The following is a 17,564-nucleotide window of genomic DNA, read 5'->3' as shown; positions in this document are numbered from 1 at the left end:
TGATAATCTTTTCACTTGATTCAAATCATGCAATAAAAACCAACTTTGATCATCATGAATTGAACTAAGCCATAACACTAAGCAGAGAAAATTAGAATATTTTTATGTCTTGATTGTTAGAGTATTTAATAAGTAAAATGAATTATTAGGCCTTGTGAAATATCTTTATAATATTCCAGGATGGTGCTGTATCCAGCATTTGACAATATAAAATATCAATATTGTAATATCACAAAAAAGGCATTGTATCACTGGAATACACTCAAAAGGCATTTCTTTAAAGTTCCCCTTGGGGAATGAGGCTGAAAACATCAGTTCTTTGCCATTCTGACTTCTGCCACAGTGCTGTCATCCCCATTCTTCATTTCCCAAGTGAAAGTTACTCTTGATCTCTAAGGACTAAAGGTTTCAGATAAGTATATGCCATTTACTGGTTTGTTTCCCCTCCATTGACTATTATTCACTATTTTATTTTGAAAACAACACTAATGAGTAGGGTTAATCCTGAGTGGTGACAAAATATAACAAAACAGATGTATTCCTGCTTTTTCAGAGTTGTGCTGTTGAAAACATCATCTTTTTGTGATGTGCGGCATATAGTAAAATTGTTCAGATGCAAATCTGAAACTGTTTTAATGATTTACATTTCTATTCTCTAGTACTTAGATGGTAACAAATGATATATTATTATTTCAAAGTACATTTATTGGTAAATGCCAGTACTACGTACAGGTACATTTGTTTTGACCATCAGAAATGGCCCACACTCTATGCAGGGTACAACCTTCTCTGTGGCAGACATTATAACCATGTGGTATTATGCATGCAGAGCTCTTCTCCTATGTTTGTGATGTTATGGGAAGTAGAAGACTGTTTTCTTAATTCTCATAAGTTGAATATCCCCCTAAAGACTCATTATCAAAAGGCATGTTGAAGCGTGTAGTGTCATTACAAGATTGTTTTCGCTTCGCAACAAGCAACAAAAGGAGAAAAACGTTTCTGACAATTCCTGAACGTGATCACTGGAAATCACACTAAGACACTGATGAGAAAGCCAAGTGTTTAACAGATCACTTTATGTGCACAACTTGATGAAAGCCTTGGAGTGGAGACTGATTATTTGCTAAGCACGGAACATAGTTTTCATGATCAACTACTTTTTCACTTTTCCTGAATAACAAAATTGGAGCAGATCCACAATTATAAACATTGAAATGATTACAGAACGTTCCAACCCTGGAGGAAATCACATGTAATTAAATTAACAGTGAAAGCTTTAGTTTTACTCATCTAAGGACAGTTTCTCTCTTTCTCTCTGAAGATAAAATTTTTGACAAAGTCACTTAGAAAGGAAAACCTCCCACCTAGTCAATTCAGTCTCCCCTTTAATGCTTTTGTTGTTAATGTTGTTTTCTCCATCTATTGGAGACCAGCTGCTGTGGTCTCCACCTGGCCTGTGAGCCTTCTGCTACGCCTGCGTCTGTCTCCATGGAGACAGACAGCTCCTAGGGCGGGGCCCTGCACAGTATCCTGCCAGGAACCTTCCGACCCTCGCTGGGATCAGCCTGTCTTTGATCACAGTGAAGAAGAAAGGAGAAGAAGGCACATCTTTAAAGAAGCAAGAATGTATTGGGGACCTGAAACCCTCTCTCCATGTGGTCCTGCAGATACAGTTAGATAAAGCCGTGAGAGGAGAGAAGGAGCGCCTTGTGTTTTCTTCTCTGCATTGCCAGAAGAGATGCCCCAATTGCTGGGAAGACCCGGAGGCTGAGGCGAGAAAGGGACAGAAGAGAATAATAAGAAAATTAGGGGTCTCTCTTGCAAACAAACTCCAGCAGTTCGACAACTGTGTAGAGGAAAGATTGTTAACCAGAAACCAAAGAAATGTGTGGTAACTAGGTATAATCTTCCTCTATAAATACACAATTATTCTGAATAGAGAAGTACTAAAGTCCATAAACATCTTGTCTGTTAATGACCAAAGGGACTGGGCCGTTTTTTAAAAATTGCTTATTTTACAGAGAAGGCACACAGGTTTATAGGAAAGCATAAATGCACTGAGAGCCTGTTGGGGAGCGTGGCACACTGTTGACATTTCAACCTTTTGTTTCTGCCAGTGGAAATATTTTCCTGCAGGCACGACTAGAAGGTTTTCTCACTTCACCTTTAGATCTGAAAAAAAAAAAAAAAAGAAAGCTCAACTTGTCGATGTGATGGTAGTTTTAATGTGTAAAAATAAGTTAAATGTGATAAACATTGGGCAAATGCCAATTGTTATAATTTCTGGGTGTTAAAAGTCATTCTGAGCTGGGCATGATGTCACATGCTTATAATTCCAGTATTTGGGAGGCTAAAATAGGAGGATAATTGGTTCCTGGCCTGCTTCAGCAACTTAGTGAGGCAATCTGTAACTTAGTAAGACCCTGTTTAAAAATAAAAAATAAATAAAATAGGACAGAGGCTATAGGTCAGAGGTAGAATGTCCCAGTACAAACAAAACAAAACAAAACAAAACAAACAAACAAAAAAACTGAGTTTTGCGACACTGGGATTGAGAACTAAAGTCTTTAGTGTTCTAAAGAGATTTGTCCAGAAAGACTTTATTTTTCCAGTGTATATGTACTGATATCTTTGGGAATCTAGCTTAACCTAGGACTTGAATTTTGGTCACTCTGACCAGCTAGATTTTACTGCCCATTTGAAGTGATAACTCCCTGAATTTCTGCTTTTCAGTTGGTCATTTTCCTGCAGTTTAGATCTCTTTCTTTTGGATATGCAGAGAAAAACTTCCATAAAATGATAATGACTAACATGAGTAATGTGTATTATGGTATGCAGAGTTTCTCAGAATGTACCCGATTTCACCTAGGTCTTAATCGGAAAGCTAAGAGATGGGAATAATTCTGGTCATCCAAGCCATTAAGAAGTTAGTGTACTAAGTGACATCTCAAACCCACTTCTTTTTACCCCACAGCCTATTCTACTCTGCACACTTTTGAAATACGGAGCATAGATGTTCTTTAAAGAATCACTCAGGTGTGATTGCAAATTACTAGAGGACAGAAGCAGGATTCTCCAGTTCTTCTTTCTGAGGAATGATGCTTCAGTGCTTTTGTTTGCTCTGCGCTTTTCCTGTTCAGGAGAAAAGGAATTACAGCTGTACCCATCCACCACAAGACAAAATGGTTCTTATGAGCTTTCTAGGAATGAAAATGAAGCATCTCTTCCATTTCAGTACCTTTTCTTTGGTATTTATGTAGTGCCTGCTAAAAGCAAGGAGCCAGAAGTAAGTGGGCGTTGGAGTTCTAAGACTCATACAAAGCTGGCTTTCTCTTTGTGTTACTAGGAGGAGAGCAGGTGTCACTAAAATAGCCTGGCAGGTAGGCTTATGTCTCCTCAGGCTAAAATGACACTTAGCTCTTGGCCTACCTATTCCCAGCACTGTTCATAATAGTGTCAGTGAGCATCAAGAAAACCTGTCCATGCAGCTTGTTACTAATAGTGCTCAATTATCACTTACTTTTCTGGTTTCAATAACTGAACCAACATAAATGGAAAGGCTGAAGCAAGGTCTGTGATCAATGGTTATACAAAAATAAAATATTGTCTTTGGCATTTAAAAATAGAATCCAGTGAACTTGTCCCCGTATGAACTTGTAAATCTTACCACTGATTGCTATATCTGAGACTTTGAAAAAGAGAAGCTGAAACACTGGGAAGTCATTAAAACCTGGTTGTCTAAAATCGCATGAGCTGGTGACAAAGCTTGGCAAGGGGTGTAATTTGTGACCTACCAGATCCTCCACATTGGACTGCCTGGTGAAATGTGGTTGCATCATTTTAGGGTGAAGAGCAATGCCAATTATTGGCTAATTTTGTCTCACAGTGGCTTTATTATCAAATGCACTTCCTGAGAGTCCTGTATTTCCTGGTTTAAGAGTGGCTGATGACGTACTTGTAACCAAGGTACTTGGCTCAGCTCAACAGCCTCTCTCTGACTAACCTGGAGCATGCCAAGTTAACAAACACTTTTTTGTGTTATGTTTAAGAGAAGGAATGCAAAGATTAATTCATTGACCCTAATAGCTTTAATCCAATGATTCACAAACAATGCCATTTGGATTTCAGTAACTGTGATGGTGTAACAGTTGTTGACTTTTATTAGTGTATAATTAACTCTGCAGTGTGTCAAGATGACAGTTGTAATCTTCTATTCATTCAGAGATGCTCACCAATTTCAGCATTCTTTTTAACAACTTATATGATGTCATTTCAATACTTTGATAATTACTGTCAACATTTGTGACCATGATCATAGTAACAGTGATATATGTGTTTATTACATTTCACAAAGTACACATATATTTATATATAAATTGTATCTGTGTATATATTTATATAACCATACACACATATTCATATATACGTATACATACATATATGTTGTCTTTAACTGGTTCCAAGTTGAGATATCTTGGCAGAGAAGACCTGGGCTGGGATTATGAGGAGGAGAGTGGAGAAGCAGAGATTAGAGATAGTAGGTCCATCAGGTCAGTACTTTCAGTTTTAGGACAGTTGGTTTGTATGGTTATTTTTCTATAGATTCTTTGAATCTACCAACCATGCCTCCTTTGCTAAAGCCTGTCTTGAATAGCCCAAGTTATCAATACAAAATGACCTCTCTTCATGAAAGGCCCTATTTTAGGTTGGTAATTCCTGAATTCTTTTGAGCATTGTTGCTGCTGTAACTTTTCCCACAGCCATGGTACTGGTCAGGTCCATGCAGATACCAACTGTAAGCCATCACCAGAGCATGGAAGGCTGTCCTGCCAGGGGCTCCAGAATGCAGAAGCTTGTTATTCTTCTGGTTCTGAGCTTTCATAGGTGATGGTTTCACCAGGTACCATGGGTACCAGCTCACCTGTGCAGGGCATAGACCAAGACTTCGGCATACTTTATCAATGGTACATTTAGTCCATGGCCAGTAAAGTAGGACATAGTCCACAAAAGCAAGGAACCAGACATAAGTGGACCTTAGAATCCTAAGATTCTCACAGAGCTGGTAGGATAAGAGCAGGTCACAGGCTAGCTAGGCTTCAAGGAGATGTGTGTGTGTGTGTGTGTGTGTGTGTGTGTGTGTGTGTGTGTTGTGTATTCAGTCTTCTCTTGTAAAAGCATCTGTTTCCTGTTGTGGTGGCACTCACATTTGCCTTCTTACCCCTGGAAAATAAGCTGTTTCTTCTAAAAGCTCAGGCCTCACACAAACAGGTGATGAGTTTCCAGTCTCTACTTGAACTCTGGGCCTCTTCATGGGCTGCTAGACAGCTGTGGCAGGGTGATATTGGGATGGACTACAGACTGGAGAGCAGTCCCAGTGTTCTGTTCAGCACTGTGTCATATGCAGCCAGTAGTTATTGAACAGAGTGAAAATTATTTTTCTTGAAGGCCTTTATTGAACTACAGATTTAGAGTTAGTTTTGTGCTTAGAGCCTATAGCAGTGGATTTATGAATCAACCTTACATTTTTCAAATTTTCAAAAACTTTCAAGATCATTTGGTAAAACTGAGCAGAAGATGGAAACTTTGTTTTCTGGGTAATAAATTGTGCTCAAGGTTTTTTTTTCTCTCCTAGTATAGCTTAAAAACCACCTGACAGTAATTAAATTATTCTAACATCTCCCTCCCACCTCCCACACACATTTTTCCCTTTTGTTTTGTTAGTTGGTGGTGTGTGCAATTATCGTCTTTTAAGAAACAAGCACAGCCACCCACAGCTACACATGCTAACCGTAGATCTGAACTGTGGTGATAGAAAGAAGGCATCCCTTCCCTTTTTCTCGCAGGTTGTAAACTGGTTATTCACGTTTCCTTTGATGAGAATTTTAAGCACCAAGAACTGTCTTTATAAGCACATGTAGCAGATGGTTGGGAATATTGTGTGATAAGGAAAGCTGGCCAATTTCTTTAGTTATTCTCACCTCCTGAACATATTCCAGAGAAACGCAGTGGCATATTTTAGGGTGTGTCTTTATAAGGCCTCTTTCCTTAAATATGAACATAATTTGCTGGTGTGTTCACTTTAAGATGGATTCCTTTGGGGGCCGTCTCCGTTGTAAGTGATCTTGTAGCATTTTCATATAAAATTAGACTTATGTCGAAAGCTCTCCTGGGTGTTGCTGCCTAGGAATTAACCCAGCTGTTCCTTTTCCTCATTCAGGCAGACTATGAGATAGGAGGCAATGAAGCTCGATATTTATATGTCTCTTGATAACCTTCGTGCCTATTTGTGTGGTAACATAATCCTCATAAAGGAGGAAAGAAGTTTCCAAGTCACCGACTTTGTTCTGTGAACTGACTCCACCTTTTACCATTGGCATCTATAAAATAAGGGTAGCCATTACTACTCTTGGGGTGATTGTAAGGATCAAAATAAATTAGGTAGGTAAAGTTCTTTTTTTTTTTTCATAAAAGTGCCCCATCAATAGTTGTGAAGTCAGTGGGCCAGTGATAGAGGGATATCAACAAACATCCAGTTGCTATGCTCAAGGGCTTTCTAGGTGCAAAAACATCTCAAAGATATACCATTAGGGACAGTCCCCTGCTAGCCAAAAAGGCCCAAGGGGGCTCTGCCCAACCTAATATGCTCCTTGGTGTTATATTCCTTCCTACTATGTTCCCTTGTCCCTGACTCTTGCTTCCCTAGAACATGCAGGATGAATGTGTTAACTCTAAAGTTTCAGTTCTGAGGAAGACTAGAGTGACAGAGATTTGGTCTGGGAGGGAAACTCCCAGTGGTCATGCGGTACTGGTAGCTACAGTAGCAGAAATAGAGGGATAGAGTCCTGAATGGATAACAGATGACTCATTGTTTTGAATGTTCTGAACTGTAGTTCAGTAGTCAATGGGTAAAGATAGTAAACTATTTCACTATGTCCTCACTAGTCTATTACCATATCCAGTGACAGCATATGTGTGGTATTTTTTCTTTCTTTTTAAAAGATATCCAGGCTTCCTCATATCATGAGTTTTCTTTATGTTTTAACATTCAGCATATAATGTTTTTAGGATTTCTTGTTTAGAATTCTACATTTATCATTTATATAGACAAACATATACACATCTATAATCATAAACCACACACCTTTGGATATGATTTAACTTATTTTTGCCCTTGGATTTAGTCTGAATACCCAAATAAGGTTTTAGATGACCTCTGGTAATATCATTTTTAATTATTTTATTTATATAGACGTTTTATCTCTTCAGTCCACTGGTTGTACATATAGATTTTTACATTTAAAATGTTTGGATCAATTCCCTTTAACTTTGGAAAAGTGGTAATAATTCATCCATTAAAACATCAATATTAGAGAGAAAGGGTCAGTTGCTTTAACAAAAGGCAGAGTGATTTAGAAGTAATAAACCGAAAACCTTTTCTGGTGTAGATAGTAATCAATAAGCTGACTCAAGTACAAACTCAGAGAGAAAGGAAGTCATGGAGAAAATTAAAAGTTTTTATTTCTAATGACAACTCCAGCTTCCCTTGTGGTTGGAAATAGGCCAAGTTTTGTTGGTTCGTTCAGTGAAAAGTTCTTCCTGTACCTTTTGTCCCTGAATCAGTAATAGTGTATAAGAAGTCACTGTTAAAATGCAGGTGGTCTTTGCATTGCAAAACCTTTTGAGTCAGTGCATCAGGACATTGACTCAAAATGAGTCATAGAATGAGATAGCTAGAGGAAGACCTCAGTGGTCCAAAGACTCTGAAGAGTGGGGCTAATTCTAAATTCCAAGGCTTCACTGTCTTGTTCTGTGGCCACTAGAAAAATGTGGCTATCCAAGTTTAAATTAATTAAAATAAAATACAATAAATTCAGTTGGAGTAGCCATGTGAACACATGTGGCCAGTGGCTGGCATATTGGATTAATAGAGAAGTTGACCACTTCTATCATTGCAAAAAGTTCTATTGGACAGCACTGCTCTAGGGATTGACCTAAGGAGTTCCAGAGGGTAGAGGAGTACCAATCAAGAGACATTCCAAAAAGAAATATAGGTGAAATTTAAGTATTGTTGGCCAATCTAAACAGGGGCCAAGGCCTGAGTGTGTATATAAGTAGACATGTGTAAGAAGTCAGCCAATGGACTAGGTAGACAGGTATCTATCTCCCAAATAACCAGCAAGTGTTGCAGCCTGTTCATCAGAATTCTGAGGCATGGCAAATCTAGTCATCAGAATAATTGAAAGCTGACCCAGCATGGCAAAAACAGGGACCCCCTAACCTCATCTCCAACTTTGCCATTCTGAAGCCAGCCTGGGATAGGACAATGGACCCAAACAGGGATGAGCACGTGAGAGGTCAATGCTTGGAAAATTCACTAATAAAGCTATGAGCAGAATTGAAAGACAGGGTTGTTATCAGACTGGAAAGCACAGATATGTATTCAAAGAGGAATCTCTTTGGTTAAACTAGAATTATTTGAAACTTTTGGGATAATTTTTCTTCCTCTAGACTCATTTTGTCTCATTCAATCATTTATTTAACTATATATAATAAATATATAGTTATTAAATATATTAAACATCTATTATGTAGTAGAAGATACAACAGAAAATAGGCAACCTTCCTACTTTCTAAAAGCTTATACTTTAGTGGAGGGAAACACAATAAGACTGAAAAATAGGAAAATATATTACATATTTGATGACAATAAATATAGAGAAAAATAAATGTAGAGAAAAAAAAAGCAGGAGATGGGTCTGGAGGAATTGTGATGTTAAGCAGTCATAGAAAGGCCAGTGGTCATGAAATCCCTCATTAAAGGAAGAGTGCAGGTGAAGACCTGAACAAGTGAGGAGACAGTCCTCATAGCTAGTCAAGGAAAGTGAGATCTAAGTAAAGTGAGAGTAGCCTTATCTTGTCCAGGGAGCAGTGTGTCTGGAGCAGAGTGAGGAGGGAAGGTGCTAGAAGGTAAGTGAGGGTCACATCTGGTGTTAGCACTTTTTTTATTTCTACAAATGATATTGTAAGAAAATTCTTGTAGAGTTTTTAGCAGAGGTTGACATGACCTGACTTACATGAAAAATAATCATTATGAAATTGTTTTAGGATGATTATACATTGAAATGAAGATGAGAACAAGGGACTAATTGAAGGCCATTTCAAGAGTTCAAGGAGTGAGATAGTGGCTTGAAACAGAGTGGTAACAAGCATTTCTCAAACATTTTGTCTTAGAACATGTTTATACCCCTAAAAATTATTGAGGACCTGAAAAGTTTTGTTTATATGAACTGAACTGTCAATCTTTGCCATATTGGAAAGAAAAATGTATTTATCTAAAAATGACATTAATAAATCTGCAATATTAACAAAATATTATAAAAATATATTTTAAAAATAATGAGAAGCGTGGCATTGCTTCACAGCTTTGAAAATCTCTTTAATGTTTGGATTCATAGAAGATAGTTGGATTTTGGTGAGTGCTTTTGATATGTTGTTTGGGATGAAGTACATCCATTCAGAGCTATGTCTTTGGAAAAGTAGGAGATTTCAGATAATAACACATATTCTTATTTGATAATTCACTGAAATTTACAAGTAATATTTTTCAAGGTAAGTTGAACAAAGAATTAAAAGCATACAAATAAATCTTTTTGTGCTTTGTTATACTAAAATACATTAGTCTTCATTGTATGTTGAGATACATTAATCTGTACTGGGAATACATCTTTTTTCACTAGTTTGATAACATGAAGTTGTCACTTGGAAGATATTGTTATGCTGAGGTACACAGATTTTCTAAATGTTGAAACATTTTATTGTATAAAACTAAAAATTACACTCCCTCATCACCAATCTCATCATATTTCTTCAATGTCTAATTCGTGCTGTTGAATTGTTTTTTCTGTGTTATAAACTATGTGTTCATTTTTGGAGTGATCATATTCTAGAAGCGAGATTCTACTCTCCATGTGGTCTAAGTGATTGTTTATAGTTTGAATAGATACCTTCACTTCAGTGATTGCATCCTTCATTTCTTTCAGACTCTCTCTACATTTTTTCAGAATTCCTGTATTAATTCTACAGTTATGTTTCTGATTTGACCTTCTGGGGAGCTCTGCAATTCTATGTTATCAGGTTCTGTAGTTGTGGGAGCTCATTGGTCCTTTGTTGTTCCTCCTTTTCATGACTTCAGATGTTTGCCTCTGTTACTTTCGATGAATTTCTCTGCTCCTAGGTTTCAGCTGGTATAACCAAGGGCACTTTGTTTTGTATTCAACAGTGAAGGCTGAGGAAGGAGGGAAGTGCAGGAGTAAATGGAAGAATAGGGTAAAATCTCAGGTAGAGTTGAATTGAATGAATGTATGAGTTTGGTACAGTAGTATATACTAGAAATTAGAGATAGTAGCTGGATGTGGTGGTGCACGCTTGTAATCCCAGCATTCAGAAGGGTAAGATCTGAATATCACGGTTTGGGTACTGCCTCAGCTACTTAGCGAGGCCCTCTGCAACTCAGTGAGACCTGGTTTCAAAATAAATAATAAAAAACAGGGCAAGGGATGTAACTCAGAGGTCAAATGCCCCTGGGTTTCATCCCCAGACCCGAGGGAAAAAAAAAGATAGTAAGGATAAAGTAGTGTTCTAGTAACCAATGTAGAATTTGTGGTATAATGATATGAAGTAGGTTTGATAAAAGACAAGGGAGAGATAAAAAGTGGAAGAAAGATAGGAAAGGGATAGTGAGAAGAGAGTTGGTATGTACAAAGGAAGAAGTTTGGGAGAGGGTTTGGGAATAGGTTAAAAAAAAAAACAACAACCAGGCATACATACACACACACACACACACACACACACACACACACACACACAGGAACAAATAAAACCAAAACAACCTCAACCATGAATTAATGCAGTTATACAACTAAGTGATTATCCAGCATATAGGTATGCAGCAGTTTCTTTCTGTGCAGGTACCGAGTTCCGCTGGCACCCTTCCTGCTGTGAATTTGGTTCTCTGAGATTTTCTGTCTATGTAGATGGCCACTACCATTCCTGCTGTGTTAGTTATTAAGCGCAGGTCACCCTCATGCTTTCTGCCGGTTTGGAGTGTAGGTCTCTCTCTGCCACCATTAGTGACGTATGTCTCTGAGACCAAAGTCAATGTAGGAGTTTCTATTATCCACAGCTAGGGCTGGTCTGGTCTGACTTCTCCACATTCACCACAATTGGGAGGTCTGTGGTGATCCCGGACCTTCTATTAGTTGGGTCTATCTAGATTCCCCCCCCCCACATTTTCTATTGATCAAAGCCTGAGTCTGTTAGAGCTTCTGTTATGTCCAACAGCAGCCCCCTCTCCCGCTTTCTCCGGGCTGTATCGGGAAGTCTCAGACCTGGGGTGTTTTTGTGGCTGTAGGAGACCCTAAGGGCGTCCGGCTGGGTGATTTCCCATGGGGGTGTGACCTTGCTTACAGTATTATTGAGCACAGTTCTGAGTATCTGGACAGTGTGGTACTCCCTGTCACCACTCTGCCTTTACTGGATTGAACCATAAGAACTCAGAGCCAGGGAGTTTATCATGGCTGTGCAATTCCCTTTGGGCACAGCGCTGGAGGTTCCCCTTTGGGCTACTTACGCTTCTGATGCTTGCTGGGCTGGGACTCTTGGGGACATGGTGGGCTGGGCTGTTGCTGGCTTAATGGCATCACAGCGGCGCACTGCGAGAGTGGCGAATTTCTATTGTGGTGCTGAGCTTCACTCTGTGTCCCTGGATGGCATGGTTAGATCCCGTATGCTGTAGCAGGTCTTCACACAGGCTGACTTAAAACCTGTGAGTCTGCTGCTTCTCCCTTCAAATCCTTGTTATCCTTTTGTCATTGGCGTTAGGTGCTGCGTGGAAAGCCTGCACCTGTGTCGGCACCTGCTATAGCAGGCAGGACTTTTTTTTTCCTCTCTGGTCGGTCTTCTAGTCTTCTTTTTCTCTGTCTCTCATGTTTATTGTTCTTATTCCTTGCTGATAGTATTATCTGGCTTTGTAGCACTCACTTTTTGGGACAATGGGGATTGAGTGTCAGCAGGATTTGTATGCACTGCTACTCTCTGTCACCATCTCCCCCCACCCCCCCCCAAAAAAAATCCAGACTTCTTTTTCCCTTGAAAATCTGAATTATACCATTAGCACTAGTTTCTGTGATTTCTTTTTCTGAAAGTGATGGGCTCACTTTGTTCATTTTTCAAAAAAAATTTCTGCCAAGCACTCAATGTAAAGCTTGTCTATCAGTTGTTCTTTTAAGTAAAAATGATTCATGGAAAAAAAGTGATTAGGTGAACTTCTAACACAAACAATTGTGTATTTCAGTAAGGAACAAAATGTCCCATTTTATCACCTAGAATATTATCAAAGCATGTACTCAAAGGCTGACATTTCATTTAAAAAATAAGTACTGTTTTAATAAAAAACAGTCTTGCAGGTGTGGTGGTGCATGCTTGTAATCCCAGCATTTGGGAGGCTGTGAGACAGGAGGATCACAGTTTGTGGACAGCCTCAGCTACTTAGTAAGACCCTTTGCATCTCAGTGAGACCCTGTTTCAAAATAAAGAATAAAAAAATGGGCCTGGTGGTGCACACTTGTAATCCCAGCACTTGGGAGGCTGAGACAGGGGGATCGCATAGGTTCGAAGTCAGCCTCAGCTACTTAGTGAGGCTCTCAGCAATTTAGACCCTGTTTCCAAATAAAGTATAAAATAGATCTGGGAGTATAGCCCAGAGGTAGAAAAGCCCCTGAGTTCCACCATCAGCACCACATACAAAGTAAGTAAAGAAATGAAGAAATAAAGAATAAAAAAGTAGAGCAGGAGGTGTAGCTCAGAGGTAGATGTCCATGTCCCTGGGTTCTATTCTCACTACCAGAAAAAAAAAATCTCAACTAAGTGTGGTGGTACATACCTCTAATCTCAGTACTTGGGAGGCTCACACAGGAGGATTGCAGATTCCAGACCAGCTTCAGCAAATTAGCAAGGCCCTCAGCAACTTAGTGAGACCCTGTTTCAAAATTTAAAATAAAATAGGGCTGGGCATGTAATTTGGCATTAGAACACACCTGGGTTCAGTTCCTAGGAAGGAACACACTACTTCTCTCTCTCTCTCTCTCTCTCTCTCTCTCTCTCTCTCTCTCTCTCTCTCTCTCTCTCTCAGGTAAAGCAATCTTCTTTTCTCTCACTTCCCTCTCCTACATTAGTGTGAAGAATACAAGATCACAGGTAAAAAGAGACTTCATGCATTTGCTTGGCCTTCCGCCTTCTACTATGTGAGGATGCAGATATCTGGTGCCTCTCAGAAGCTGAGAGCAGCCCTTACCAGAAAACCCAATGTGTCAGCATTTCAACAGGACCTCTCAGCCTTTCCAACTGTGAGACAAAAAGAAATCTGCTCTTTATAAATTTCTGAGTTTTAGTTCTTTTGTTATAGCCACAAAACTGCTAATGAATGAAGACAGTGTCATCCTACCAAAGTGCTCTTGTGTTGGTATGTGCTAGAACACCAATAGTTTTGTTCATCACAGCTTCAAAAAAATCATCACTGAAAATATTAATACAGGTAAAAAGTTAAATAATATTTGAGTATTATGATATTGTTTTTTTATTTAAAGTGATAGTCCTTCTTTGCTGAATTATCCCTTCAATTATCTTGTGAACCCATGAAAAAGGTATCAGGGACTCCTAAGAGGTCATGAACCAGAGTTTTAGGACCATTTCAGTAAGAAATGAGTTAATTTTGAATACATTTTAAAGGATTTGTTGATGTTTTAAACAGGGTGTATGAGAAGAAGTATCAAATATGATTCCAAGGCAGGTAGAGAATGGTGTTGCCATTTGGTAAGGAGGCTACAGAGGGAGAGGGAACAGGTGACGGGCTGGGGTGGGGGAAAGGGGTGAGAGAGACACTAGAAAGAGAAAATCGGGAGTTTGGTGTTGACCTTGTTTTCTGTTTCTGTAAAGGCCCCCCACTTCTTTTCTTTTTGGGGGCTGAAAGTTTAGATGAGGAGAGGATTTAATTATCTGAAATATCTGATGATTCACAATAGGCGTTTCTGTAAGGGAAAAGGTGCTGACTAACTGTAGCTAATGTGCCTTCTTGGTCCTCTCTTTAGAAAATTTTTTTTCTTTTGGGGAACTCCTTGCTCAGAATGAGGTAGAGCAGTGGTTGCTAATGTTAGTATTTGGTTCAAAGACTCCTTTGAAAACCTGACAACAGATCTGGACCCCCTAGTGTACTGCAGTGTAATTCTGATACTAATTACCCAGACTAGGCACAGAACTCCACAGGTTTAAGGCCATAGTCTCCCTCAAGACTATCTTTACTTCAGATGCCAGTCTCAAACAAAAAGAGACCTAGGCTACCTGCATTTCTGACCACCTGGCTACATGTAGGGGGATTTCCACAACTCAGTCAGGTTTGATAATTCACTAGAACAATGTACAGAGTTTAGGAAAGCATACAACTAAAGCTTTTTAGAGTAGCAGATATCAATGAGAACAAACCAAATAAATAGATGCTTAGGTAGAGTTTGAAATAAAATTTTTGTTGTTCTTTCCCCATGGAGTCAGGATGCCCCTCAGCCTCTCCCCTTTAATGTATCAATTCACCAATCAGAAACCGGACCTGAATCTTGTCCAGGGTTTTATTAGGGTTTGGTTACATAAATATGACTGTATAGGTCCTTGGTCATGTGTTTGAATCCATTTCTATCCCTTCCCCCCTCTTTGGAGGTCAGGCTGACCCATGCCTCAGTCCTTCAGTCACATGGCTATTTATTTTGGTGGCCAGTTCACATCCTGAGTCATCTTATTAGTATAACTCAGGTGGTGCTCATGAATTAAAAAGACATTGCTTTCATTTGGGAGATTCCAAGGGTTTTAGAAACTCCATTCCCAGAAATCAAGGCAAACACCAGACAAGTTATAATGTACCCATCAGTCAGTTTTTCTTACAATACCAAAGGTATTTTAAGAGCACATGGGCTGTGCTCTACATCATGGTGACCTGAAGTGAGAGAGTGAGCAGGGGGAGAAGGAACCATTTATATAATCCCCAAGTCTGCACCCTCAGGGACCACTTCTTCCAGCCATATCCTCCAGCCTATGGGGTACTACCCAGGTAAACCCATTACAATGGATGTAGCCACTTCTGGAATTATAACCCTCATGACTCAATTATATCAACCCTAAATATTAATAAATGAGCTCTTTAGGGGGTATTTTATGTCTGACTATAAGACGTAGAAAACTCTAGGTTAGACACCCATGGTTATGGAGTTTAAGACTGCCTTTTCAAATGGGTAACTGAGCCCTGTCCCCACTTAAGCACAAGATTTACAGGCAAGTGAAAAGATGTCAAGCATGAGATTCAAAGGAACATTCAGAGAGTTAATGGGATTCTTTAACTAATCTAGCCAAGGATAATTACAAAAATGTAAATGTTTTTGTACTACAATAGATAGGTTAATAAAAAAGCATTAAATTAGCTAGGGACAGTGGTGCATGCCTGTAATCCTAGTACTTGGGAGGCAGAGACAGGAAGATTACATTTTGGAGGCCAGCCTCAGCAACTTAGTGGAACTCTATACCAAAATACAAAACAAGATAGGGCTGGGAGTATAGCACAGAGGTAGAATGGCCCTGAATTTAAAAAAAAAGCATTAAATTGTAGGATAAAAGTGTTGGAGAGAGCAGAGGTTTATAGTAATTCTGATCCATCTACATGTTATGGGTTCCAGAGTTTGTGCACATGTAGCTTAGAGTTGGAATTCTAAGCAGGATTCACACTGAAACTGAATTGATTTTAACAATCCCATATGAACAGATTCCAAACACAATAGGTGAGCCTTTCTTTTTGTAAGGCACTCAGCACATTTTTGTTGATTTATTGCGGCAGAATTTTTTTGGTAAATGAGATGAAGCTGTTCTTTCCAGTGGCCTATAACTGATGACTGGTCATGTGCATTAGACAAGGGATTGTACTTGACTGGAGGAGACCTTTTCTTGAAACAATCTGTACCTGAGGTCATGAGTAGCTATTGTGTTCCCTAAGCTTATGGTCTTGTAGCACATTTTTTTTTTAAACAAAAAACTATGTGTTAACTCAGCTGGCTTAACCAAATCCCAGGCAAGCTAATTACATTCTTTCTAACTTAAATTCCATTTATTTTTAAAAGTTCCTCAGCCGGGCGTGGTGGCACATGCTTGTAATCCCCACACTTGGGAGGCGGAGACAGGAGGATCGTGCAGGTTCGAAGCCAGCCGCACTGGCGTAAGAGACCCTGTTTCAAAAATATAAAATAGGTCTGGAAGCGTAGCCCGGAGGTAGAAGGGCTTCCAGGAACCCCAGTACCACCAAAAAAAGAAAGTTCCTCAAAGGTAGGCATCTTTTGTTCTTTATTTTTTTTATTTGACATCTTGAAAAAAAGACACTACACAAGTGAGAGGATGGAAATTATTTATCACAGCCAGATAATGGATATAAAGCTGTTTTAATTTTGATTTGACTATACAAATAAAGAGCTTCTCTTTTTTGCTGTCTCAAGAAATGGATTTATTCTATCTAGAGCTGCAAGATACATTCTTTAAAAATATAGGAAGAAAATGTCAAAGATAGTGTACTGTTAAGGCAAAAATGTCAGTGTAGTGTAGGGGTCAATAAAAGAAGGTATACTATATTTTAATTTTATTTATTGATTTATTTCTGCAATTGTGGGATGGAACCCAGGGGCATTCGACCTCCGAGCTACACCCCCTGCCCAATTTTTTATTCTTTATTTTGAAACAGGGTCTCACTGAGTTATGGAGGGTCTCACTAAGTAGCTGAGGCTGTCCGCGAACCGCGATCCTCTGGTCTCAGCCTCTCAAATGCTGGGATTACAAGAGTGCACCACCACACCTGGATATACTATATTTTTATATCATGAAATAATTGCTTAGTTGGGTTTTTATTAACCCGACATTGAAAAATTGTATGAAAGCAAGTTTAGCTCTCAGTTTCTGATATATCAATCAGAATTTAATGATTATTCATAAGGTAAATAAGAGTAATCCTTTGAAGAGAATCACTGCATTCCTCTGTATCTTTTATTTATTTTTTAATTTTTATTTTTTGGTGGTACTGGGGTTCCTGGAAGCCCTTCTACCTCTGGGCTATACTCCCAGACCTATTTTTACATTTTTTCTATTTGGAAACAGGGTCTCCTAAGCCAGCGCGCGCGCGGCTGGCTTCGAACCTGCACGATCCTCCTGTCTCTGCCTCCCAAGCGCGGGGATTACAAGCGTGCGCCGCCACGCCCGGCTTGTATCTTTTATTTTAAGAGGAATAAAAGCATTCATAGCTGGACTTGGTGGTGCATGCTTGTAATTCCAGTACTTGGGAGTCTAAGACAGAATTCCAGGTTTAAGAACAGCCTCATCAACCTACTGAGACCCTGTTTCAATTTAAAATAAAATAGAGCTGGAGGTATAGCTCAGAGGTAGAATGCCCCTGGATTAAATCCCCAGTAATACACACACACACACACACACAC

This window comes from Muscardinus avellanarius (assembly GCF_963383645.1).
Source record: "Muscardinus avellanarius genome assembly, chromosome: 2".
Classification (NCBI taxonomy): Eukaryota; Metazoa; Chordata; class Mammalia; order Rodentia; family Gliridae; genus Muscardinus; species Muscardinus avellanarius.
Note: the sequence above shows the minus strand (reverse complement) of the source record.